The sequence below is a fragment of the Podarcis filfolensis genome (genome assembly GCF_964270895.1).
Source record: "Podarcis filfolensis genome assembly, chromosome: 12".
Classification (NCBI taxonomy): Eukaryota; Metazoa; Chordata; class Lepidosauria; order Squamata; family Lacertidae; genus Podarcis; species Podarcis filfolensis.
Genome location: NC_139614.1, coordinates 6,217,052 through 6,242,630, shown reverse-complemented (window position 1 = coordinate 6,242,630; position 25,579 = coordinate 6,217,052). Strand labels below are relative to the sequence as shown.

Genomic DNA, 25,579 nt, shown 5'->3' with positions numbered 1-25,579 from the left:
GTTCATGTGTTGAGATTCCTGTGTTTCAGGGGGTTGGACTAGATGACCTTTGGGGTCCCTTCCAGCTCTACAATTCTATGATCCTGTGATTAATTTGATGGTCTTGATTCTAATGTTGTGAGAGGGAAAATGTATCCACCCTCTCCACACTATGCATATTTTATCCGGCTCCAGCATTCTCCCTTTTTTTCTGCACTAAAAAACCTCAAATGCAGTAACCTTCCCTCATCCAGCTGCTTGGTCCTGTTGGTTGCCCTTTCCTAAACCTTTTCCAGCTTTTCAGTATCTCTTTTGAGGTGAGGCGACCAGAACAGTACAGTATTCCAAGTGCTGTCTGAGTCTCCCCATTTGCATAATGGCATTATGATATCGGCAGCTTTCTTTTCATTAAAGATCACGTTTAGTTTTACTGAGTGCAGTTGATAAATAAAGTAAATGTATAAAATAAAATAAAAAAGTGTTTCCCTATTGCAGAATAATTCCAAGGCATCTCATCTGTTGATTCTTGAAAAGAGTTAAATGGATTGCTTGTGAACAGCCGCTGGCTAAAAATGATGATTTTGCTACAAAATTGGTGTTCCAGGTGCTTCTGTGAGCTGTACTTTATATGTAAATGGAATTGGAAGCTTATAATGATTCACTCGTTGAAGAAGAAAAAACGAGTCTATTAAATCTGCAGCTGAGTAGATCACTCTGAAATATTGTCATAGTAAGGCTTCTTTCTCCCCCTTTCATCACATGCCTGTGATTGCCAAATTCACGCTCGGTTTTGCGCTCTCCTCTCGCCTGGTTGGGTCTGTTCCAGGATTTCCCACAGTCATTCCTGGTCATTGACCTCGGCGGGGCTGGCTTAGTGCGCTCGTTCTGAACTTGAAGAGCCTTGTCATCATACATGCAGCAATTGCTGATGTGGAAAAACTTCTGTATCACGGGACTTTTTTTTTTTTTACAGGAACAAACCCATCCCTATTGTGATGGTGACTACTGTTCTTTGGCAACAAAGAAATCTGCCCCATCTTTAATGTGAAATAATTGTTGCATTAGACAGAAGCTATTGTTCCCTTCTGATCAAGGGAAGTAACAGTGCCACTCTATTCTGCCTTGTTCAGACCACACCTGGAATCCTGTTTTCAGTTCTGGGCGCCACAATTTAAGAAGGTTGTTGACAACCTGGAATGTGTGCAGAGGACGCCAACCAAGATGATCAAGGGTCTGGAAACCAGGTCCTTGTGAGGAATGGTTGAGGGAGTTGGGTACGTTTAGCCTGGTAAAGAAGTGGCTGAGGGGAGATAGGATTGTTGTTGTTTAGTCATGTCCGACTCTTCGTGACCCCCCTGGACCAGAGCACGCCAGGCACTCCTGTCTTCCACTGCCTCCCACAGTTTGGTCAAACTCATGCTGGTAGCTTCGAGAACACTGTCCAACCATCTCGTCCTCTGTCGTCCCCTTCTCCTTGTGCTCTCCATCTTTCCCAACATCAGGGTCTTTTCCAGGGAGTCTTCTCTTCTCATGAGGTGGCCAAAGTATTGGAGCCTCAGCTTCACAATCTGTCCTTCCAGTGAGCACTCAGGGCTGATTTCCTTCAGAAGGGATCGGTTTGATCTTCTTGCAGTCCATGGGACTCTCAAGAGTCTCCTCCAGCAACATAATTCAAAAGCATCAATTCTTCGGTGATCAGCCTTCTTTATGGAGATAGGATAGCCATCTTCAAATATCTAAAGAGCTGTCACATGCAAGACGGAGCAAGCTTGTTTTCTCCTGCTCTGGAGAGCAGGATTTGAAACAATGGCTTCAAGTTACAAGAAAGGAGATTTTGACATCAGGAAGAACCTTCTGGCAGTAAGAGCTATTTGACAGGGGAACAGTCTCCCTCAGGGGTTTGGGGACTCACCCTCATCGGAGGTTTTTATGCAGAGGTTGGATGGCCTCTGTCATGGATGCTTTAGTTTAGGGTTACCAGACGTCCCTGGTTCCCGGGGACAGTCCCCGGATTTGCAAATCTGTCCCCGGACAAATTCCGTCCCCGAAATGTTCCCAGATTTGTAAATCTGTCACCAGTAAACATGGCAGCGGCAGCTTCAGCAGCCCAGAGCCAGCCGGGTAGCACAGTTGGCTCTGGCTGGCTTCAGGAGCTGCTCACTGCCGCTGCCACTGCCACTGCCGAAGGTGAACCAGGGACGTCTGACAGTACAGATCTCCTGCCCCCTCTCCCCTTTGTTTTGACAGATTGGGGGAGGCTCGGGAGTTGCGGGTGGGCAGCCATTGCCCAGGAAGGGGGCAAGGCACGTGGTTTCTCTGTCAGGCAAGGTGCAAAGCCCTTCTTTTGCACCCTGAGAAACATAAATGCACAGAGTTTTTTTAAAAAAAACTGGGCAATGGCTGCCCGCCCGTGACTCCCGAGCCTCCCCCAATCAGTCGAAACAAAGGGGGCAGGGGTAGGAGATTGGGGGAGGCTCAAGAGTCATGGGCAGGTGGTGCACAGTTGCCCAGTTTTTAAAAACTCTGTGTATTTATGTTTCACAGGGTGTGAAAGAAGGGCTTTGCACCTTTATACAATATGCATGTGTGCTTGGGCCGAGGGTCTTTTGCCTCACCACTACTCACTCTCTGTTGCTACTCAGCTTCAAAATAATAATAATAAATAAATAAAGGGAAAGGGAAAAAAAGGGTCCTCGGATTCATTGAAAAAAATCTGGTAACCATACTTTAGTTTAAATTCTCGCATTGCAGGGGGTTGGACTAGATGACCCCTGGGGTCAATTCCAACACTATGATAATCTGTTTTGAACATTGGAAGAGCCCGTTCAGCTTCAATTAATACTTAAAAAAAATATTTTAGCCTCTTATGCTGAAACCCAAACATTTCACTGCTGTAATTTATCAGTAGTGACTATAACCACACGCTGGAAAAAATGATCAGCCCTTGGCAAGGCAACTGCTTGAATTCTAAACAGGCAAGCGGCAGCCGTTGCATTCCACTTGGGCAGTTATGGTGTCATCAGCCTGTAATGCAGGTGTGAAAATGTATATGCTGGGGACATGCAGGAGGAGGATGCAGTGAGAGATGACGAAGCATTATTTTCATAAGCAGCCTGTGGGTTGCTATGGAATAGACCTGCCAACCTTAGCAGTGAAAAGTAATGTTTAACATACTTAAGGTCTTGCTGTTCAAATGAGTGCAAGGCACCTAACCTGTTTCTCCAGATTCATGGACATGCCATTGCTATGATGAAGCCAGTCTAGCATGCTGTTGTCAACAACGATGTAGGAAAGCTTATTTTCCCTCTTTTTCTGCCCCACCCTTGTTGCTTGACTCTATTCTCTTATTTTCTGGTTCCAGGGCTGGCATCAACACATGGTGCACTTGGGCAGTGGTCAGGAGCCCAGCGGCCTTGCACGACCCACCGTCAGTGCCTGCCTTGGGGCCTCTGAAATTGCTCTGCCCAGCCACCAAAATTCTTTCTGGACTCAGCTGTTTCCACAGCTGAAAGAGGAGTACTTGCGCCAGTCCATAGTCAATATTGTTGTATAATGTAAGAGGAAGCGACTGCAGATATGTAGTGACTTAATGGCATAGGATCTGGTGACGGTTAAGGAATGCATGCCATTGTCAAATCTGTCATTCAAACATATTTTGAGTGCTATACTCATTTATTTTAAGATTTGTACCCCGCCTTTCTGATCCACAGCAAAGTGTTGAAGGTGGCTAATATAATAAGGTTACCAGATGTCCCCGTTTCCTGGGGGAAATCAGTCCCCTGACAAAATCCATCTATTTAGTAGGAAGTTGAAAAGTGTCCCTGGATTCATTGAAAAAAATCTGGTAACCTTATAATGAACCTCTGGAGTGGGGAAAACCAACCAGTACATCACGAAACAATACAGACAATTTGTGGGTTTCCTCCTCTAAAAAAACCCATTTGACTCAGGGCTCTGAGCTTCTCCTGGGTTTAGCTACTGTTTTGATTTCCCATGATGGCCTCGGATGATGCTGTGCAGAGGGCATTGTGGGAAATTAAAATGTTGGCTAGATCCATCCACTCAGAGTTAGTCGTGGAATATGGCCAGTGCCCTTGAGCTCAGTGACAGAGCCCATACTCTGTGTGCATATAATTCTGCTCTTATAATCTCCAGTTAATCTTGGCTAGCAGGCCTGGGGAGAGCTCTACCCGAAACCTTGCAGTGTCCCTGCCAGTCAGAAGAGTTACCACTAAGCTAGCGTGACCAATGGTCTTGGTATGAGGCAACTCCATGCGCTCACGGGATGAGGGAAGCACAAAGAACGGACTGTGATTTGGTTGAGTTCCTGCTCCATAGTGTGCTTAGCCTAATGGACACTTCAGCTTTTTAAATTGGTCCATTTTCAGCATTTACAAATCAATTCTGTTTTTGAAAGCCAACTCTGCCTCTGCTACATTGAAACGCCTCCCTGGCTTGCAGGCAGCGTGGAATATTTCAGTTTTGGCTGCAAATAACCCGCATAGCACTGAAATATTTACTTAGCAACAAGCCGAAATAGTTCAGAGATTACAGTTTTGAACCTTTGGATCCATCAGCACAATCCTTACTGTGTTTAGAGACTTCTGTTTTTTTGCAGTATAGAAATGGGAGTGTAAATCCTTAAGAAAACACTTGTTCATATATGGATATTGCAACAGTTAAGCTTTGATTGTTTTCCTTGGGAACCAAGCCATAAGGAGATCCAAAACAGATTCTTGTCTGTTTGCAAATGGATGTTTCTCCCCCAGGTTCCATGAAGAGTACTTTTCTGATTAACCCAAAGCCAGTTTCATGACTCATTACAAGGGCAGCAATTAATATGCATTTGAATTGTATGAAAAATTGTGGCCTTCTAGATTACGTTATTCAGAACATCACCAAGATAATTAAAAGCAAACATAGCTGATACCTTAAAATCATGAAACATGGCTCCAAGTAAATGGATAAAGGGAAGTAAGTTCACAGACGATGTTCATGATTGAGAAGGCTTCTGTTGCTGGTAGCCAGCCACCTTTCTTGAGAAAGTGGATGGACTGATGGATCTCTGGTGAGGATCTTAATAACTGGGGCATTTGCCAGATAGTTTTTCAGACAACCTAGTCCTACACTGTTTTTAAACCAAGGATGTGAAATTGATGGTCCTCCAGGTGTTTTTGGACTGCAGTTCACATCATCCCTGACTATTGGGCATTCTGGCTGGGACTGATGGGATTTGGAGTCCAGCAACATCTGGTGGAGGAGCCACAGTTTCTCCCCCACTGATTTAGGCTTTCAATCTTTAAGCCAGTGTGAACCCAGGGCCTTGTTTCACTGTAGTCCGGCTATCTTCTCTGAAGGACACATGCAGATCCTTCATCATTGTGGTCTGTCAGTGAGCAAGATACTTTTCTCTCTTTATTTTACTTCTTCATCTTCAAAAATGGTTTCAATACAGAAAGGTTTTTTGAATCAGCAATGTGTGAATGAGAACAAAGCAGAAGCACTTCTTGCTGTTTCTCCTCTTGCAAATCCATGCACCATGGAGTGAAATTTGATTGGTATTGACCGATGCTTTTGGAGAGCTGATAGCATTTTTGTATTTATTTTGAACGAGTTTCCTTGGCCTAGAATAGTGTATAAACAAAATCACGAGCACTCTCCGTACACATGAAAACACTTTTATCATCGTGACAATCCTGATGGGTTTCCAGCTTAGAAAAGGCCATGTAATTTCTTACTTCCTCCAGGTATACATGCAAATCTATGTATGCCAACAGAATTGCTCCTTATAATTGCTTTAAGCCTTCTCAATTATTGGACCAATTTGGGGAGACATTGTTTGGGAAACAAGACTTAGCATCTCCTTAGGCCATATGATATATACCTTTAATAACTTACTCAAGATTGTCTCAATGGCAGAGTCTACTCCAAGGTAAATTGATTTTAAGGAATGGCTTTTAAATTGTTTTCAGAACGCTTTCCTTTCTGCGGTTTCCCCCAAAGAATTGTGGGGGCTGTAACACTAAGAGATCTGTTTGTGGTGCTTGGGGTGGGCTGCCTTACAATATTGTTATTTTCCTTAGCAGATGCTCTTGGCTTGAGCGACATTTTTGTGTGCAGGACAGGGAAGTTATTTTCCAGAGAAGCAGTCCCCTAATTCTGTTATTCTCAGCCCTTGGTTCCACCTCAGCCTTGATTATTTTCTTCCAACCTGGGGTCTGTTTCACAAGTATCGTCAAGGGACCTCAGTGGAACTTGTACATTGAGGCCTTTTACCAGTTCCGCAGACGCATAAATATTGATCGCTTTCTAAAAGCTTGCTCCAGCTCTGTGCTTTTTGTCAAAACCTTCGCCCTGAACAGACACAAACACCCCCCCACACACTCTTTTTCTAATAGCCGGTAGTTATGCTGATAAAACTTTCATGAACATTGCTTCTTAAACATTCTCTGAATCTCTTTCTTGGAGCAATGATTACCCACTATTATTCCCGCCCGCCTACATCTTCATGATATCCTAGAAGAGCAGCAAAAAGAGGCCAGAATTCAGGCATAATGGAATTTCTCCTCTTGAGGAGAATGCAGGAGCATTCATGCAAATAATGAAACACAGTAGAGGTCTCCTGTTGTAGCTGCTGACTGTCAGTGTATGACTTGGGAGGATAATAATGTTAGCAGTGAGAGAGGGGAAAGGGGAGAGCGTGGGGACTGCTGCTGCTGCTGCTATTGTTGTTGTTCGGTCAATGATGGAGAATGGTGGGATGTACAGCAGACTTGCAAATAAATATTCAGATGCCCCTCAGAAACACAGGAGTCTGCCTTCTCCTCATCTCACCCTCCCATTTTGCTCATATGTGGCACACGAATATCCCCTAAGGAAGAAACCTGCCAACTGTTTTCCATTCTGCAAAAAATTCCTGGCCTGATAAACTGCAATGAATCCTTACTCTCCGCTGCAGCCAAATCAATAGATCTTTCCTGCACAGCAAAAAAAGTTACCTTACAATGCACTGGGTATTTTTAAAAATCCAGATCCGCAGTACTTTATTTTTTTTATATATATATAAAATATTTATTGAAGTTTCCAAAAGAATTTAAAAAAAACAAAAAAACAAAACACACACACCCACAAAAAAAAACCAAACGCAAACATATATCTTTCATTAACATTTTTCCTTGACTTCCCCACATCTCCTCTTCTTGTATTCCAATTCAATTTTTAGTTCAACAAGTTCCTATCCCCAAATTTTACCTTATTATATTTAAATCCTTTTGTTTAACCAATTTTGACATAATTCTCAATCTTGATACATCAAATCTCATTCTTAATATCTTTTTCTAAAGTCGACCCTAATTCCATTTCACGATTTCCCCATTTTAATCTAAAATAGCAAAACAGATTATTTACAAAAAAGAATATATTTATACCGCCTTTGGATACCCAAATCCGCAGTACTTTATAGTCTACAAACATCAAAGACACGTGAGTAATAATTGTCATCTCCATACAATAGTCCCTGCCTCCCACAATCAAAGCGAATAAATGTATTGAATCCTGGTTGCAGCCACTGTGAGTGGCTTTATGGATCACTGCCTTATTAAAGGTAAAGCTAAAGGGACCCCTGACCATTAGGTCCAGTCGTGACCGACTCTGGGGTTGCGGCGCTCATCTCGCTTTATTGGCCAAGGGAGCCAGCGTACAGCTTCCGGGTCATGTGGCCAACATGACTAAGCTGCTTCTGGCGAACCAGCGCAGCGCACGGAAACGCCGTTTACCTTCCCGCCGGAGCGGTACCTATTTATCTACTTGCACTTTGAGGTGCTTTTGAACTGCTAGGTTGGCAGGAGCAGGGACTGAGCAATGGGAGCTCACCCCTTTGCGGGGATTCGAACCCCTTACCTTCTGATCGGCAAGTCCTAGGCTCTGTGGTTTAACCCACAGCGCCACCCGCGTCCCTTTCACTGCCTTATTAGGTCCAACTAAAATGTCGTAAAATAGTGAGCAAGCCTTCCAGTTCTTATTCAGACTGGATGTTCAACAAAACAGTGGGATGAAGAAGAAAGAAGACACTGGACATGATGCTCAGGTTCCTAAGTCTGCAGTTCATTCCTGCCTTACGATGGAGTGCTCATTGCATTGGACTCTGCTAGATGCAAAACAGATTTCAGGGTTGAACAGCGTTGCTTGGGTGAGGAAAAACTACAGCTTCTCCGTATAAAACCTGGCAGTGAATGATCGCTCAGCTGAATGGCTGGGTCTCTTGTGAGGCAGACAGCAGAAGTAGAAAGAAATGTGACCATTTTCATATTGCCAAAGTTGGGGGTTAATTTTAGATGGTGCCCTGGGTCTATAGAAGATAAGTTGGGTGGTGACTGGAGACTTGTGATCTCACATCTTTTGAGTGCTAGGAAATCATCTTCCTTCAATTTTTAAGATCCCTGCCCTTCGACAGCTGAGTTCGCTATTCTGCAAAGAAAAAATAAATTGTAGGTAGGCAGAGAATGCAACAATATTTCTCTGGTTTGCACAGTTTCCAATAAGGTTGACAGGACATAGCCCTGCTTTCCAGCCACGGCTTGTGAACATACTTGTGCTACAGGCTTTTCAGTCAGACTCTGCTTCCGTTGCTTGGGTGTTGAAACAAGAGGGGTGCACCCATGACTACAGTCCTCAAAGATTTTGTGGCAGAAGGAGTGTTTCTCTTATAAAAGCTATGCTGTAATTTTATTCTGTGTGAACATTCCCCCCTCCCAGTGCCATTTCCCTAAAATAGGAAATCCTGGTTTAAATGCCACAGGATATTTTAATCATTGTAGAAAAGGCCTTCCCTTTCTTTTGTTCTGTTTTAAAAAAACAATGTTTTTTTAATTTGCCTTCCCTGTTGCTTGATATCTAAAAACAGCTCTTCCTGCTGAGATTTTAACACCAACAGGCTGTGAGTTCACCCATCACCGCCAAGCCCACGCATGTAAACATCTTATGTTATGGGCTGCAGCAAGCACCAGTTTCCCTGTCGTATTAAGTATCTGTAACATAAATTTTCTTTGTTTAATACTTTTACAAGTAGGAAGAGGGGGAAATTATTTCTATATCACGTCTCTGTTTAATAGCAGAGTAAAGACAATGGAGGACTTTGCTCTGCTTTGTTTCAAACAGTTTGCCTCGGTGCAGTTGAAATTGAAAAAAACGTTTGAGGAAACACGTTTCTCTTGTGTCGCAATTTTGACATGAATTGTGGGGTGGTCTGATTAGTGGCGGACCTAAGCAGAAAGTGAACCAGTGTTCACACACACACACACACACACACACACACACACTATTTCCTAACTTTGCCAGGTCAATTTGGAAGTGGTTGGGGAGTGTGTCTGAGGTGGCCAACTTTTTTGGGCCCAGGGGCATATTTGCAAACCAGAAAAACTGTTGTGGGCACACACATGCACAACCGCAACCAAAAACACACCACAACTTAATTCTATTGCCAATTTATTTGTTTCATAACATTTCTAGACTGCTTGATTGTACAAAAGAAACCTCAAAGCGGTTTACAAAATTGGCTGCAGCAATACTTTGAGCCTAATCTGGTCAGGATGAGGAGACCCTGTGGACATCAAGCGAGGTCTCTGGGGTGTGTGTGTGTGTGTGTGTGCTGGTATATGTGGTCTAGCTGGCTGCATTGTGAGGTCAAGCGCTGCAAAAGAACCGTGTGTAACTATGGAAACTCTTGCTCCAAATAAAACAGAACCATTTTCTTGCTGCCCAAGGCGACAGAGGTGGCGTTCCCCCACCACAGTGAAAGAAGAACTGCTGGCCTGGTTGCTGAGGTGTTAGGCAGATGTTCTCAAAGCACCACCAGGCAGTTGTTGTTCTTTTGCTGAGGTGCTGAGCCCTCAATGGCGTAGGAGCAGTTGGTGGTCTCCCAGATCCCACTGTGTGATTGACTTCCAATGGGAATCCTTGTTTGCTTCACGTAGTTATATGCTGCATATTCCTAGAATAGTCACTTAAGTCGGAGGTACCCAATGTGGTGCCCTCCATATGTTGCCCCACCATCCACTGCCGGCATGGCCGCTGGTTCGGGGATGATGGGAGTTGTAGTCCAACAAGATCTGGAGGCACCACACTGGCTTTGCTTGCTGTAAGTGGTTTACACATCAGATAACAAATATTATACTTGTATCTCTCTTTCTGTACAGAGCAATGGAACTAAATACCATTTTGTAGAATCAAATTCTAGAAAAAACATAGCAAGAGTCATGGAAGGTTTGTTGGAACAGATGGACTTTCTGTTCCAACATGGGCAAACCCCTCAGTCTAAGGGCATCCAGATAACTTTCTAGCTGGGCTTTGAACCTGTATTCCCTACATCCAGACTTAATATGCTGCTTAGAAAACTCTTAAATTCGATTTTTCAACGTCTTCCTTTAAGGGATTTGAGGGCGGTGCTAATAATATCCGACCAGCGTACTGGAGTTCTGGATTTGAGCATGTTGGCAGCATAGCAATGCACAGTATGGACCTTCTTTCTGGGTAGGAAATAGGACTTTGTATCCTAATGAAAAGGGACACGGGTGGCGCTGTGGGTAAAACCTCAGTGCCTAGGACTTGCCGATCGCATGGTCGGCAGTTCGAATCCCCGCGGCGGGGTGCGCTCCCGTCGTTCGGTCCCAGCGCCTGCCAACCTAGCAGTTCGAAAGCACCCCCGGGTGCAAGTAGATAAATAGGGACCGCTTTATAGCGGGAAGGTAAACAGCGTTTCCGTGTGTTGCGCTGGCTCGCCAGATGCAGCTTGTCACGCTGGCCACGTGACCCGGAAGTGTCTGCGGACAGCACTGGCTCCCGGCCTATAGAGTGAGATGAGCGCACAACCCTAGAGTCTGGCAAGACTGGCCCGTACGGGCAGGGGTACCTTTACCTTTACCTTTTATCCTAATGAAATGGACTGGCAGACTCGGGGGGTTATTTGATGTCAAAAAAAAAAAGGTTCATGCTTTTCCCCCTTTGGCTAAAGAACTTGGGGGAACATCCTGGCTCTATGGAGAAATCGTCCCTTTAGCGTTGCTCAAGTTATTTAAATAACTGAAGACTCTTGATTTATTTTTTGAAGACACTGTCTTATGCATGGCACAGACACAGAACTTCTCTTCTCAGAAATTATTGTTCTTTGTAGATTAAAAACAAAACAATCATGTTCCTCTTCTTCCACAAGGAATCCTAGTAACCTCTGAGACGTCTGTCTGGATTTCTGCCCATCTTAGAGTTACTTGAGTTCAACAAACTCACTCTTAGCAAAGTTCATACAGGCCTGAAAAGTGTCCTCAGGCAGTTTTTACAGTTCTGCCTGGTAAAGCAACAGCCGGGCAAAGGCAGAGAGAGAAACGACACAATTGCCACATTGCACCATTTTTTGAAATTTTTTTTTGTTTCCTTCGCAAGAAATTCGTAGTACTTCCTCTGACATAAAAAGAAATCATTAACAGGAAACCTCAGGTTAAAACTTAGGAATTTATAATGAATTCTCTGTTTGCAATAAATGGGTGGGTCGTGGTTTGAAAGCAGTGTCCTTGTCGTCTTGCTGAAAAATGGTTGATGGGTTAACAAGTAGGTAAAATGATGTGGTGATTTAATTTGACTTATTTGGCTAGCCCTTCTGGCAAAACGTCAGTGTCATCGGGCAGTTCAGCTCTCTAAAGTTCCCAGCTGGTTCAAACCTCAAATAAGTGTTGTCACCCATCTTTGGGACATTTTAAGCAAGTAAATTGTGTTAAAAGGTAAGAGCCCTTGGGGTGCATGAGAACCATTCTAAAAACCTCCAGTTATAGTATTTGTGTGGGCATGTTTATATATATATATATATATATATATATATATATATATATATATATATATAATATATGTTGCATGAATTTTCAGTGGAGGTTCTAGAAAGGCAGGTATGCCTTCTTAAATGTAAAAAGTTCATCTCAAATGTTTTGTCCTAAAATGAGAGAGAGAAGAGAGAGAATTTTGTTTACATTCTGTCTTCTGAGCCTTTGATTACTATATTGCTTTCCAGGACTTGAAATTTAGGTTTGCTCTCTCTCACTCAGTGGGAGTTCCCTTGCTGTGTGTACAGATGTTTTTATTTTACATAACCTGTACAACCAGACACAGCCCATGTCAATCACAGACATAATTTTCCTCTCATCCAGAGTATCTCCACTATTGCTGAAAAGTGTTACCTCCTTTTTCAGGAATGTCTGGAAACAAACATCTGCCTGGCTGAAAACAGAGGAGCCAGATAACCCCAAAAAAAAAGCCTGAGATTTAGCTGCTGAGATTGAGCGCCATTAAACCATAACTTGGGGAAATGAAAAATGATTCCAGGGTTGGGGGCACTGGCTGTTTTGTTTCCCAGAGTTTGAAGGCAGTGAAATTAGGTCCCATTCCCCCCAAATTAGTCATGATCAATGACATAGCACCATAAATATACCTGCAGTTGGCTAATTGATTTGAGCCAGGCAGGTAGTCATTGCCACATGCCACCACATGATTTGTGTGGCACGCAAGTAATAAAAGGATGTGCAGAGAGCAGGAAATCTGTCACATCTGTATCTGACAGATGACAGGGATTCCCACTTGCATGAGTAAGCGCTACACAAGTGCAGCAGTTTGCCAATCTGCTCATGGGGCTGTGTGACATCGGCAAAATCAAGTGATAAGGCCCACATGGATTCCACCACTTCTCAAAAATAAATAAAATCTTGTAAATAGAGGAATTGCATACTAGACTTGGCGTGTGTGCTATTTCCCTGTGTAAGTAAAGGTAAAGGGACCCCTGACCATTAGGTTCAGTCGTGGCTGACTCTGGGGTTGCGGCGCTCATCTCGCTTTATTGGCCGAGGGAGCCGGCGTACAGCTTCTGGGTCATGTGGCCAGCATGACTAAGCTGCTTCTGGCGAACCAGAGCAGCGCAGGGAAAGGCCGTTTACCTTCCCGCCGGAGCAGTACCTATTTATCTACTTGCACTTTGATGTGCTTTTGAACTGCTAGGTGGGCAGGAGCTGGGACCGAGCAACGGGAGCTCACCCCGTGGCGGGGATTTGAACCGCTGACCTTCTGATTGGCAAGTCCTAGGCTCTGTGGTTTAACCCACAGTGCCACCCGCATCCCTATTTCCCTGTGTACAGAGAGGCTATCTTTCTTGGGGTGGGGGGAGAGATTTGAATATGCTTTCCCTCTCTGCAACATAAAATCCAGAAGAATATTTCATGTTTTGCTGATAGGCATATATAAAAGAGGAATACACTCCAGAAACTGGTGGTTAGACGTCTTGTGCTAAACCTGTCATGGGAAACTCCCTGGGCCTCTCAGACCATGCCGGTCCAAAAGTGATTGCTTTGGGTTGCTAGGCTGGCTTCCCTGCCCTCCCTTAGCTAAGTCTTCTTTTGCAGGTTAACCTCTTCTCCACAGGTACGCGGGCACTGCTACGTTATGGTCGCTGTTGAAGGGCCAGAAAGGAATTTTCCTGCATTGGCAGATTTTGCCTTCCCCATAGCAAAACGTCACAACTTTGGCAGTTTCAGGCCTTGGGCGGAATCCTTTAGTCTATATTCCCTAAATGGGGGGGGGCGTGAAGCGGTGACCCCCACCGCCACCTGCGGCTGCGATCCCAGGGTTCCTCGTTAAAGGGGTTGTTTTGAGGGGAGGCATTGGCCATACGCCGTTAGGTTGTCATTGCTCTCCCCTGCGACGGTAGCAAAATGGTGGGCGGGCTCTCTCTGCTCGAACTGACGTTCTCCAGAGCCAGCCCAATCCCCACATATCCTGGATAACCCTGATGTTCCCCAGATCCCCAGCCGGGGACTGGGAGGGATTAACGCCCAATGCCTAAGCCAAGGTTTCCCTACATCTGAAGTTTTAATAAAGTTGTAGCCAAATTTTAATCCTATAACACATTGTCTTGAGGCATTATTCCACATGGGTGTCTCTCAGGGATGGGACATTGTCTCTGCCTGTCCGCGCAAAACTGAATCTTGCTGAGCTGTGGGAGCAAAGATCTGGCACTTTGGCTTGAAACGCTTTCGCCCTTGCTGAATAAAGTTCCCTTTATAACTTTTTACAGTATCATTGCTATGTTCGTGTAGTGATACTCCAGCATCAATATGCATGTGTCATTCCTTTCCCACTTTGATAGGTTATCAGATTGGGCAGTTGGGAGACTCTCACCACAGGGGACTCGATCTATTTATTACAGAGATAAATGCAGCAGTTGAACGAAGGGCAAAGTGAATGAATCATGAAAGACAACGTGGAGAGCATAGGTCAGTGGACAGACTTTCCCTAGAAAAGTTTACACTACAAACTTATATTGGTTTTATATCAGATCAGCTTTCAGAGCTCCCTCCGAAGAATTGTGGGATTTGTAGTTTATTGGCAATGCTAAGGAATTTCTGTGCACAGGAAGAACCCTATACCACAATCTGATTTCACTGAACTACTGTTTCCAGTATTCTCTGGAAAGAAAGAAAGAAAGAAAGAAAGAAAGAAAGAAAGAAAGAAAGAAAGAGAGGAAGGAAGGAAGGAAGGAAGGAAGGTACTGTTTTAGGTCTACAGTACAGATACATAGGGGGCCGCGGGTGGCGCTGTGGGTTAAATCACAGAGCCTAGGACTTGCCGATCAGAAGGTCGGCGGTTCGAATCCCCGCAACGGGGTGAGCTCCCGTTGCTCGGTCCCTGCTCCTGCCCACCTAGCAGTTCGAAAGCACGTCAAAGTGCAAGTAGATAAATAGGTACCGCTCCGGCGGGAAGGTAAACGGTGTTTCCGTGCGCTGCTCTGGTTCACCAGAAGCGGCTTAGTCCTGCTGGCCACATGACCCGGAAGCTGTACACCGGCTCCCTTGGCCAATAAAGCAAGATGAGCGCTGCAACCCCAGAGTCGGCCACGACTGGACCTAATGGTCAGGGGTCCCTTTACCTTTTTATAGATACATACATCCCAAGTGCCCTGGCGTCAAATTTCAATTTTATCAGGTAGCATTTGTGTAGAAGCCATTTTGGACATTCCCAATTGCTAGTGGTTGTTCCCAAACTATTTTTGCAGAGCCTCTGGCTTTCGAGCATAGCTATATGACAAAAGATGTATTTATTCTGAATGTGGTTATCCATGGTGTACCTCAGAGAGAAACTCCCTATTCTTCAGAGTTTTCTTTGCAACCTAAGTTGGAGCCACTGTGCTGTACATTAAAATTGGCAGGACCTGCTTTGTGTAACGCCACAAAGAAAAAGGGGCATCATTTGACTAAGGACGTGTCGATTCAACCTATTTTCCTCCTTGCAGACCTGGGAGAAAATTATATGTTACTGTGGATTAGAATTACAGAGAAAGCCGAGAGACAGTCCTTGATGTTTAAATCAGAAGCACTTGACATTTGGTATTTAAAGCCGTGGCAATCTTGGCCTGTAGTACACAGAGCAATGTCTGTGTGGGGCTTTGGCTGCTAACAGACCTGCAGCTTGAAGGTTCATATGGCACCATCTAGCTTCTCCTTGTGGGGAGGGGTACATCTGCATCCTAATGGAGAAATCCTATTGCTTATTTTGTAGTTTTTTAAAATTAGAATGGGCCACTAAGTATAGGCCACAAGCTTCATTTTCTCTATTGCGGCTTTTAACAGTCATGCAGCTTCCCACATGGAACTCGGGAGACGTTTGCACAATTGGAAAGTTCTAACTAAAAGAGTTCATGGTCTCATTAAAAAGAAAAAGGCATGTGCCATTGCAAATTGCTGCTTTGAAAGTGCCTGCAGTTACAAATTATACGCAGTTATACGTTTGTTATACATTTGTTATACGTTTGTAACAGCTTTTCAGTGTATTATGTATTTAACTCTATCACCAATCCATTTCTCCGTTGTAGAGTTAAATACATAATACACTGAAAAGCTGTTACAAACGTATGTTTTGGGAAGTCGTCTGTTTGTTCTCTCTGCATTTGGACACCTCTCCAGATATTGTAACCAAATTTTGCCTTGTAGCTCCTGAGATCAGGGAACAGGTTTGGGCCCTTGGCTGGATCTATACTGATAAAAAAAAAAAAACCGCTATAGGGAAAAACACTATAAAAACTCTCAATGCAAAATCCCATTGGTGATGGATCACTGCTCTGCAGCGCCATCTGGTGTCACATGTTCATAAGCTTAGTCCTTTGTCTGGATACAGTTGGGTGCCATTTTGAACCAAGGTTGTAGACCAGGGGTCAGCAAACTTTTTAAGCAGGGGGCCAGTCCACGGTCCCTCAGACCTTGTGGGAGGCCGGACTATATTTGGGGGGGGGTGAATGAATTCCTATGCCCCACAAATAACCCAGAGATGCATTTTAAATAAAAGGACACATTCTACTCATGTAAAAACACACTGATTCCTGGACCATCCGAAGGCTGGATTTTGATGGTGATTGGGCCGGATCCGGCCCCTGGGCCTTAGTTTGCCTACCCATGTTGTAGACTGAGCCTTTCAAAACTATACCGATTATTTTTGTTTGTTTGTTTCTTAGCATTCCCAGCCAGTGCTAGGTATGAAACTGCTAGTAACCAATAAAGCTGTAGTTGATTTTTATATTGTTTTGTTATCCACATGAAAATATGTGTGGAAGCACTGGCTGATGGCGGCTCCACAGTGTGTATGCACAGAGAAAAACGTCACACTTGACATTGCATGAGATGAGCAGCAGTTTCGTGCCCTGTCCCTTTCAAGTCATGGTCCCCAGCACTCATGTCCCAGAAAAGAAGATATTGTTGAAAGTCTGTAATGTGCAAGTGGGTCAAAAATATAGCCTAAGGAGCGTAAAACTGTTGAGAATTAACAGAAGATGAAAGTTTTCTCACTGAAAGACTCCATAGGATTTAGGATTTAGCTGAGGCGCTCTGTAAAAGCAGGGAATTAGACAACCTTAAATTACATTTGATTGCTTCCAGGGTTTAAAGCCGTTTGGCAAGCACACAAAACTAAGCCCCTCAAATGGTAAATTCCTAAGAGAAACAATCCCTGCTATTCCTGAATTCCTCATACAGCCCTTTAATTTTATTTTTAGCTTTGTTTTATATCAAGGAATGATGAGACGTCACTGGCCATGTTTCAAAATTTGCACATCCTCTAAAAATAATAAATCACACAATTTAATAAAGGGCTCTCCAGTCCTTCCATTGGGGCAGTGAGGGAGAATCAGAGGGAGGAAAAGATATTTCAGAAGCATCAAAGTGTAACCCGCAAGGGAAATTCAGAAGAACAAAGCGAAGGAGCCAAACAGAAAAGCTTATTTATTTGCAAAATAATCATGCTCAGTCTTCTGGAGGTTGTAAGCCAACTATTGTTTTTATGGCCTTCAGATCTTTGTTTTGAATGCTGGCCTTACCTCTTCTAGTAGAGAGGATTTTTATTTTATTTTAATCAGTTAAATGACACATCCAAACCCAATGTAAATGCCTCTGTAAGAAGACACACAAAGACTGTTATCCCCCAATCTGTCTGGCAAAAACGGACAAACCCTGCTTTTAATAAAACGATAGAGCGGTTATTTCATAATTGCAAGTAGACTATTTTAGAGCACAGTAAGATGGGATTAATTCCCCCCCCCCCGGTTCTCGTAATAGCAAACAAATACGGGTTAGATTAGAAAGGAATTTAGAATTTTGGTTTTATGAAAGGATGCTCTATTGACAGATCAAGGCCCAGTTCCAGTGTGATGCCGTCTGTCTGGAAACTATGGTTTGCAAATCAGGAGGCAGTCTTAGGAATGCCTGCCTGCACAACTACCGTATTTTTCGTCCCATAGGACGCTCCGTCCCATAGGACGCACCTACTTTTTTGGGGGGGAAATAAAGGGGGAAAAATAACTTTATTTCCCCCCCAAAACCAGCTCGGGGAACAGTGGGATGGCGGCGCTGCGGCTAACTTCCTGGAGCCTGGAGAGTGAGAGATGTCGGCGCACTGACGCCTCTCGCTCTCCAGGCTTCAGCAAAAGCCTGCATTCGCCCCATAGGACGCACACACATTTCCCCTTCATTTTTGGAGGGGGAAAAGTGCATCCTATAGGGCGAAAAATACGGTACTAAGCCATAGTTGAGGCCATACGTGGAGGGGAAGGAGAATTCATGCCACTGAGCAGAAGACTGAAGGGGTCAAAACATGTCTTCCCAGGGCTCTTCCCTGCTTTACTTGCCAGCATTGTATCTTCTCCGGTCTCACGGCTAGAATCCTAAGCTCACTCACAAGGTGGGGAGTCAGCTACATTGAACTCGGGAAAAGCTGAAAGTGATTACTGTATATGCGTCGTTTCAAAAGGACTTTAACAATATCATGTGTTTTTAAATGCCAGTTCTTTTCATCAGACTGCATGCTGGAAATAAGATTTAGAACAGGGGTAGGCAACCTAAATACGGCACACGGGTGGTGCTGTGGGTTAAACCACTGAGCCTAGGACTTGCCGATCAGAAGGTCGGCGGTTCGAATCCCCACGACGGGGTGAGCTCCCGTTGCTCGGTCCCTGCTCCTGCCAAACTAGCATTTGGAAGCACGTCAAAGTGCAAGTAGATAAATAGGTACCGCTCCGGCGGGAAGGTAAACAGCGTTTCTGTGCACTGCTCTGGTTCGCCAGAAGCGGCTTAGTCATGCTGGCCACATGACCCGGAAGCTGTACGCCGGCTCCCTCGGCCAATAAAGCGAGATGAGCGCCGCAACCCCAGAGTCGGTCACGACTGGACCTAATGGTCAGGGGTCCCTTTACCTTTACCGTTAGGCAACCTAAGGCCCATGGGCTGGATCCGGCCCAATCGCCTTCTAAATCCAGCCCGCGGATGGTTCGGGAATCAGCGTGTTTTACATGAGTAGAATGTGCGTTAATTTAAAATGCATCTCTGGGTTATTTGTGGGGCATGCCTGGTGTTTTTACATAAGTAGAATGTGTCCTTTTATTTTAAAATGCATCTCTGGGTTATTTGTGGGGCCTGCCTGGTGTTTTTACATAAGTAGAATGTGTCCTTTTATTTTAAAATGCATCTCTGGATTATTTGTGGGGCATAGGAATTTGTTCATTTTCCCCCGCCCCCAGAATATAGTCCGGCCCCCAACAAGGTCTGAGGGACAGTGGACCAGCCCACGGCTGAAAAAGGTTGCTGACCCCTGATTTAGAAGGTGTATACAACACATGTAACTCCCGTAACAAGCAGCACATGCAGGAAATTAGTTTATTGTGCTCTTCTGGCACTCCTAATTAGCTTTTATGATCCCTCTTTTTCTTCTTTATTGCTTGGGTGCTTCTGCTTAAGAGCGCACCATTTCTTGCCCTGGGCACTGTGGTTCCCTGCATGTTTAGGTTGTGGCGGAGACACTGCCTTTGCTTTCCAGGAGGCATAACGACCATCTCTCAAGTTGGCCAGCGGTCTAGTTGCACTCAGTGGCAAGTCTGCTTATCTGCACTAAGGCTTACTGAAGCTGCTGCGGACTTTGTCCTATCCTGTACAGTTTGGCGTACCCAACAAAAGTAATGCCTGCAGCTAGTGTTTATAGCACAGAGGCTGCCGGAATGTTGCCTGTGGGCGCAAGGGTACCCGTGAGCTCTTCTCCTGGCACCCATGAAGCCTCTGGCGCACCTCTTCCATCACTGCCCCTTGGTCATGAGGAGCCTCGGGTGGCTACTGTTTTCTCCCTTTAAAAGTACATAGAGCTACTAAGTTGGAAGAGGGATTCTTTCCCACTGCCTCTTTCCCCTCAAGGTGCTTTTCAAGGTTCATATTAATTCTGGTGTGTTTGCTCATTCTTATTTTACCTTTGGAAGTGAGAGCTGGACCATAAAGAAGGCTGATCGCCGAAGAATTGATGCTTTTGAATTATGGTGCTAGAGGAGACTCTTGAGAGTCCCAAGGACTGCAAGAAGATCAAACCTATCCATTCTTAAGGAAATCAGCCCTGAGTGCTCACTGGAAGGACAGATCCTGAAGCTGAGGCTCCAAAACTTTGGCCACCTCATGAGAAGAGAAGACTCCCTGGAAAAGACCTGATGTTGGGAAAGATGGAGGGCACAAGGAGAAGGGGACGACAGAGGATGAGATGGTGGGACAGTGTTCTCGAAGCTACCAGCATGAGTTTGACCAAGCTGCGGGAGGCAGTGGAAGACAGGTGTGCCTGGCGTGCTCAGGGCCATGGGGTCACGAAGAGTCGGACACGACTAAACGACAACATTTTACCTTTGGAAAAATGAAGTTTGTGTGCACATTCATTCAGTGTGTGTGTGTGGCATGCTGATGGGGCAAGGGGATGGCACCCATGGCACTTGCTCAAAAATCAGAAAAACAAAATGTTCCCATGGGCCAAGAATGGTTGATGATCTTTGGTTTAGCTTCTTGGAAGAAGAGGAGGAAGGAGTAGCTTCTGTTTTCTGTATCCTTCAAGAGGGTTTGAGTTAGGGTAGCCGATACTTAGGTATTATTACCAAAGTTGGGTGCCACCCCCATTCTCTGCCGAGTGGTAGCAAGATTCCAGCGGGTTCCGGGCACTCACCAGGGGCTGTGCTCCTTTGGAGAATTGAAGGTGCGGCGGAGACGGTCGTAGCTTCAAGAAATGTGCTTTATTCACTTATTTACACCTGAGTTTAGATGGAGAGAGTCCAGATCTTACAGCATGGTCATCTCAAGAGGGGCTTCTTCCGCATGGCAGTGCAGCACTGGAGTCAAAAGCATCTTTCCCAGCCAGCCTTCAGCCATCCTGCCCAAGATGGATCTCTCCCTTTGTCCTCTCCCTCTTCTTCCCAGCATGCCTTTCTGTAAAGACTTTCTTTTCATGTCCCCTCAAACACACACACCCCCATTACCATGGCACCCTCTATCTGCCCAGGCCCAAGAAATCCTCTCGGATGGGCCGTCAACACTTTTTCTCACGTTCATGCCTCTGTCGCAGTTGAGGCCCTGACTTGATAGGAAGCTTAGCCTATACTTTTCCACTTGGCCTCCAACCTTCCATCCAATGCTCCAAATAATCAAAATCCTACCACTAGGGTTTGAGCCCCACTCAAAAAAACTATAACAGTATGAACATCAGAATAGTTGGGGTCTTATGTGCTGCTCTCCCTGTGGCAAAGTTAAATAAGGCACTGTTGTCATTCCAGAAGGAAGAACTCTTTGGGGCTTTCTGGTATTGTATAAGTACAAATGGCAACCATTTTAGGTGTGTCCAAATGGCATGCAATAGCCAACACGTGGGTCCTTTTGGACCCGGAAGAAGGCAAAATGAGGGCGTGGGGCAACGTAATGGGGGGGGTCATGCTTATCTATGTTCTGCTGACATTCGCTGGGGGTGGGAATGGAGCCCCCGTGCGAAATGGGCAGTGAGTGTATAATATGGGAGAAATCCCTCAAGTTAACTGACAGAGAAGCACATCACTACCAGCCCTAGGCAAAATGTGTTGGAAGAACTCAAAGAGTAGTAATAGTCATCTGCTGCAGACAGCCTTACAAAAAGCCACCCCATTTCACTTGAACTTCATTGTATCCCCCCAAAAAAACTCCAACTTTCTTTTTCTCTTTATTATATTGACTGCTTGAGTCATAGTTAACTCCTTTGCCTGTTTTTGCTATGAAGAAATTTATTAGTACTGGATTAAAAAGTCATACTTTCAGTTCTTTAACTGATGCAATCTGCGTTACCGGGTGTGTGTAGGAGACAGTAGGTTTTTTTAAAGCTGCATTTCCATGGAAACAAAGATCCAAGAAGAATAAAAATGATGGGAACTGTGTGGCAGGGAGTGTAACTGCTTCTAGACTGTTGCTACTTTTTGAGAGGCTTAATTGCATCCAGGGAAAGTCATGTTGTTCAATTAAAGATTCGGTGATTCTAAGTGGATTTGCTGCTGTTGCACAACAAACCTGCTTCTAGCCCCCACTTTTTGCAGGAAGGAAAGTGATGAGGAAATGCCCTTGAAAGTGTGGGATAAGAATTGTTTGATGTGACATCATATAACCTCAGGCTCAATCGCCAGTTGAACAAGTTACTTAGGGATGGATGAAAAAAACACACCAAATCCCACTTCATACATTATCAGGCTTAAGAACCTTCCTAGCATTGTGAAAAATGTGTGAGTAATTTTATGTTGCCATGTTGAAACATGACACAGACAATATATTATCTTTGTCTGAAAGCCTTTGTTTGTTTTCCCAGTGTCAAATGAGTGAGTTACTGTGTTGACTATTGTGAATTTCTTAGGCGCCTTTGCTAAACTTCCCACCATATTCAAAATATATTTCCAACTGATGGCTTTATTTCTATTCTTCCCTTACCCATTGATGCAAAGCTCAGTGACATGATTTATCTCTTTCTCATCCATCACTCATGCAACGTTTTCAGCTATGAATAGCTGCTCTTTCGTTGATGGGCAGATACAGTGGCTTCTTGTAAGAAGAGCTTCTGTTCTGGACAATGGTGTGCCATTGGTACCACCAGATACAGGGCTACGAAACCTTACAAGCCTGGTCCCTGAAAGCTACGGAAGACAATAGGCTTGTGTTAGCCGATTGCAGTTATCCAGTAAGGAAGGCCAGTTGTTGCTTTTAAGTCTACACCTCCTTTTAACGGATGAGTTTAAGGATCTCTTCTGCGGTCGATACAACATTGGCAGGTGTCTGTGTCTGCCTCTCCTATTAGCTGGTTGATAGTGGATGAAGGCAAATGACCATGTGACAACTGACGATATGAAGTACTTGCAGGCTGGGATATAATGTTTGCACCTGCCAGGTGTGTGAAGGCTGCTTGCCTTCACACACTGGGACAAACACTGTTCTTCCCAGTTCAATGGGGATTCTTCTCTCCCTTGGCCCTTATTGACTCCTTCCCCTTGAACTCATTTGTACCCGGCCAGGACACAAGTATCTTCATTTTGTACCCAGAGAGAGCTGCTTTGATTTCCTTAATTTAGGGGTTCTCATTGTGTCAAAATTTCGGAACTGTCCATTTGACCAGGATGAAACAAACAAGTATATTGTGCCGAGAATGACTTTGGGTCTCTGTGGATCCGCTGGTACATTCCAGGTACACCCTGTTCCTTGGTGGGTTGAAGCCAGCTGGCCAAGTGTGAATGAACTTGTCTTTCTTCAACTTGGCAGACTGGGCTTACGGTTGAGTTTAGGAGGTGAGGCCAAGGCAATCTGAGGCAGCAGTGAGAGCTAGTTGCTCTGATTAGTGAGCAGCGTGGAGCAATCCTGACCCAGAAGCCTTTATAGGGGCCAAAAGGTTACCCACCTGATCTGCTCTGGCTTACTAGAATAAATATTAGGCTTCCTTGTTGGTGCAACTGGTCTCTCTACATTTCTCACCATTTCACCACAGTTGACTGGTGGCACACAGGTAGAATTTCTGATCCTCCTTAAGTTGCCAGTTGGATAATCAATGTGGATTTGAGTTCTGGACTCTACACTGTGCCTGTTCTGTGGATGATTATTCTCTAAGGCTGTCGATATAATTGCAGAATTATTGTTTTTTTTAAGTCAACCTTTGTAGCCCTTGGAGGAGTGTAATCTATTGGACAGCCAGCAATAACTGCCTCCTATTTTTAGATCAGTTGCACTGCATGTCCTGTAAAAACCACAGAGGATATCCAATCAGTTCTGCTTTCTACACCAGCCATGGATGGCAGGTTGCCTTGCGCCGTTTAGATAAACGATCTCTCCTTCCCTATGCAGTGCTATAAATCCTCGCTTGGTGCTTACGCTTCTTTACGAGCCTCATGTTTTCATGAGTCAGCACAGGGGTTGGGCTAAAGTCAATGGCAAACTCTCCTTTCTGTCTCTCTGCTTCTCTTTCTACAGCATTTTTGGGCATGTGGCTCTATCTGCGTGCACCCATTATAAGAAAAGGTTGCCAGAATCAATCTGGTTTTTATTAGGCAACTTTGTAGATGGGTTTAATTATACAGAGCAGCCTATTCGAGTAATGACAAATGGATGCAATAACAGCTGTTGTTGTCATTAATAGTATTTTATAAATTCATGGATCACCTTTCATGTGAGTCTTAGGGTGATTTACAAACCTAGCATAAAAACAAGTAAAAATAGTTTTCTAAAATAGGAGAAAAACAACCAAAGTTAGGTTTACAAATCATACAAAAGGAACATCTGTGGCAGAAACCTTTTCACCCAGCTGGAAAAGCTAATTGAATCAAAAAAATGTCTTCGGCTGTTTCCGGAAAGTACAGATCGTGAGCACCTGTCTTATCTGAGCAGAGATGCTGTTCCACAAAACGGGGGAAGCCCTTATCCAAATTACTGTGGCACAAGCTTTTGGTATGTTAGGAACTTGAAGGAGAAACTCTCTTGCAGGTTGTCGTGCCCTTCTGAGTATTTAAGGCATAAGGCAGTCTCTCAAGCTACTCGAATCTGTAGCACCTCATATGCTAGCATCAAAATATTGAACTGCAGATGGGGAGCCCATGCAGAGCCCACAAACAAGGTGTTGTATGCTGGTGCCAGTCTGTCTCCATAAGCAGCCTAGGTGCTGTTCTGCCAGTGCACCTGTAGCCTCTGGACTAACCTCAAGAGCTGCAGAAAGAGCCCATTGCAGTAATCCAGTGTTGAGGCTACCAGTGCATGTGGTCCAACTATCAAGATCCAGGAATAACCTAGCTGTCTTAAACGCCAAAGCTGCTAAACAGTACCCCAGCCGCTGAGGACAACTGTGTCCGCGGTGATGGATCTAGAAGCAGCCTCAGACTAAGTCCCTTCTCCTCCAGGGTGTTCTGAGTCTATTGCAGATGTCATGGAAAGGGAGGTCAGAGGAGTGAGGGGCTATCAGGAAGCTGGAAGTGGACAGCCACAGGGAAGGTCACAGTAGGCTGGGGAATGAGAAGATGGGATCCCAAGAAAAATTCAGCCCAGAGAAGGGCCCCCGCAGGCTGAGAGGAGCAGGCCCAGATCCCAGGGACATGCCTAGAGGGCTGCCACAAAAGTATTCAGCCCCACAATGCTGAATACTCCAAGCCCAGTGTCACCCACCAAGGAGCCGTCTCTGCTGCCCTCCCCTTAGCCAAGGGGGCTCCCCTCCTGGGGAGGCATCTGGGGCAAAGCTGGTCCAACTCCACCCCCCATCTCCAATTGTCCCTGGGTTCACCACCACTGTGCCAGAGATGGCCTTCAGCAGCATCCCCAGTCTGTCTCTTATGCCCAGCACCAGGTCCAGGTCCTCAATACCAAGCCAGGTGGAGAAGTTTCCTGGTATGTAAGAGAAGATTTATGGACTCCAGTGGCAGTGCCTTGACCGCCATGTCTATGATTTTGTGGACCATATGATGTGCTTTTGTGAACCATTATCCCTAGAAGTGGTGGTTAGCCGTAGCTGGAGTGACTCTTCAAAAGACAAGGATCTTTTGCGAATACTTGGAATTAGCAAAGTTGACTGATTTGATAAGACAAAAACCAAAAAAATATAATCCAGAAACAATGGAAATGTCTAAATGATTCTTTATGTAGACAAGGATTAATGTAAGGTATTGGTTGTGTTTAGAATAGATTTATGAAAGATTTAGAAAACTTATTGATTAGAATATTTGTGTGAGTTTGTATGGGGAAAATATGGAATAACAGAT

The 25,579-nt window shown here is 44.7% G+C and overlaps 1 protein-coding gene across 1 annotated transcript in view; it reads left to right on the top strand.

Annotated features, from left to right (window-relative positions):
- EEPD1 (endonuclease/exonuclease/phosphatase family domain containing 1) overlaps positions 1-25,579 on the top strand; it is a 62,786-nt gene that overhangs the window by 13,206 nt on the left and 24,001 nt on the right. The window lies entirely within an intron of this gene.